This window comes from Carcharhinus amblyrhynchos, unplaced genomic scaffold, assembly GCF_965287045.1.
Source record: "Carcharhinus amblyrhynchos unplaced genomic scaffold, sCarAmb.v2.hapA chromosome_1123, whole genome shotgun sequence".
NCBI lineage: Eukaryota > Metazoa > Chordata > Chondrichthyes > Carcharhiniformes > Carcharhinidae > Carcharhinus > Carcharhinus amblyrhynchos.
The window spans coordinates 7,308-10,000 of NW_027650863.1; the positions used below are offsets into that span (position 1 = coordinate 7,308).

Below are 2,693 nucleotides of genomic sequence, written 5' to 3' on the forward strand. Positions count from 1 at the left end.
ACCTGGGCAGAGAGATGGCAGATGGAGTTTAATCCGAACAAATGTGAGGTAATACATTTTGGAAGGTCTAATACAGATAGGAAATATTTAGTAAATGGCAGAACCCTTAAGATTGGTAGGCAGAGGGATCTGGGCGTACGGATACACAGATCACTGAAAGTGGCAATGGAGGTGGAGAAGGTAGTCAAGAAGGCATACGGCATGCTTGCCTTCATCGGCCGGGGCATTGAGTTTAAAAATTGGCAAGTCATGTTGCAGCTTTATAGAACCTTAGTGAGGCCTCATATGGAATATAGAGTTCAATTCTGGGTCGCCAGAAGGATGTGGAGGCTTTGAAGAGGGTTACAGAAAAGATTGACCAGGATGTTGCCCCTGGTATGGAGGGCATTAGCTCTGAGGAGAGGTTGGAGAAACGTGGTTTGTTCTCACTGGAGGTTGAGGGGGAGATCTGATAGAAGTCTACAAGATTATGAGGGACAGAGTGGACAGTCAGAAGCTTTTTCCCCCCAGGGTGGAAGAGTCAATTACGCGGGGGGGCACAGGTCTAAGGTGCGAGGGGCAAGGTTTAAAGGAGATGTACGAGGCAGATGTTTTTACACAGAGGGTGGTGGGTGCCTGGAACTCGCTGCCGGGAGTGGAAGCGGATACGATAGTGAGTTTTAAGGGGCATCTTGACAAGTACATGAGTAGGATGGGAATAGAGGGATATGGTCCCCGGAAGGGTAGGGGGTTTTAGTTCAGTTGGGGCAGCATGGTCAGTGCAGGAGGGCCGAAGGGCCTGTTCCTGTGCTGTAACTTTCTCTGTTCTTTGTTCACACACTGAGACACAGACACACTCACACACACACACTCACACACACACTCACACACACACTCACACTCACACACACACACACACTCACATACACACACACTCACACACACACACTCACTCACACTCACACACACTCACTCACACACACTCATACACACTCACACACACTCTCACACACACACACACTCACTCACACACACTCACACACACACACTCACTCACACTCACTCACACTCACACTCACACACACTCACACACTCACATACACACACACTCACACACACACACTCACACACACACACACACACTCACTCACACTCACTCACACTCACACTCACACACACTCACACACTCACATACACACACACTCACACACACACACTCACACACACACACAGACATACACTCACAAGCACATATACACACACAGAGACACATTTGCAGACACACTGACACACTTAATGACACGAAGACACACACTCACTGACACACACACGGACACAGTCACACAGAGGCACACATACAGACACACACACACAGGCACACACACTCATTCACACACACACACAGACACAGTCACACAGAGGCACGCACACAGACACACACACACATACTCATTCACACACAGGCACACACAATTACACAGACACACACAGACATACACAATTACACACACACACACAGACACAGTCACACAGAGGCACACACACAGGCACACACTCATTCACACACAGGCACACATACACACACATACACAATTACACAGAGACAGACACACACACAGACACACACAGACACAGACATACACAATTACACAGAGACACACACACAAAAGGGACAACCTGGAGCGTGTACCGTTGACTGTGTGGGATCTTGCCGTGTACAGCTGGCGATTAGGTTCCCAGAAGTGTAACCTGGGGCCGGAGGGAGGTTCTGGGGCGCCACAGCAACGCAGCTCTGCCCTGTTTTTTTGTTGCGGGGCATTCTGAATGTGGTCTGGGAGTATTTTTGCGGTTAGACAGTTTGTTTGTGGATTTGGTTGGGGGGGGGGGGAGGTTTGTTGTTGTTGTTGTGGGTAAATCACATCCCCCACCACCCCCCCACACCCCCCCCCCCTCTCTCTCTCCTTGCGGGCTGGGGGATGTGTGTGTGTGTCCTGGGCTCACTGGCAGGTCTGCAGGCTGGGTACGTGCTGCTCAGCGCATCGCTCACTGCCTGCCTGTCTCAGCGGCAGGGATGAACCACACCGCAGCCGCTGGGTATCTGACCGCTTGCTGCACCCACTCTGTCTCCTCCAGCCTCCTCCCTGCCTCCCACAACAAGGTGAGTGTCCCCCACACCACCCACCATCAGAGAGTGAGGGTGGGGGGGTAACAGAGAGAGAGAATCAGACTGGGGATGTTCTCTGTGTGTGTGTCTGAGAGAGAGAGAGAGACAGGATTGAGAGAGGGAGAGAGGGAGAGAGATAGAGAAATACAGAGAGAGAGAGGGAGGGAGAGAGAGAGAGATATAGAGAGAGAGAGAGAGAGATATAGAGAGAGAGAGATAGAGAGACAGGGATTGAGAGAGGGAGAGAGGGAAAGAGAGAGAGAGAAATACAGAGAGAGAGAGGGAGGGAGAGAGAGAGAAATACAGAGAGAGAGAGAGATAGGGAGAGAGAGAGATAGAGGGAGAGAGATAGAGAGAGAGAGATATAGAGAGAGAGAGATAGAGAGAGAGATAGAGAGACAGGGATTGAGGGAGGGAGAGAGGGAGAGAGAAATACAGAGACAGAGAGAGAGATATAGAGAGAGAGAGGGAGATAGAGCGATAGAGAGAACGATATAGAGACAGAGAGAGAGACAGGGATTGAGAGAGGGAGAGAGGGAAAGAGATAGAG

The 2,693-nt window shown here is 50.6% G+C and overlaps 1 protein-coding gene across 1 annotated transcript in view; it reads left to right on the top strand.

Moving 5' to 3' along the window:
- Window positions 1-2,051: 2,051 nt before the first annotated feature.
- Window positions 2,052-2,693, top strand: part of LOC145340538 (atypical kinase COQ8A, mitochondrial-like) — a gene marked incomplete at its 3' end in the record, with an annotated part of 28,780 nt that continues 28,138 nt past the window's right edge. Inside the window, exon 1 of the mRNA XM_080185009.1 lies at window positions 2,052-2,137. The remainder of the gene's footprint in view (window positions 2,138-2,693) is intronic.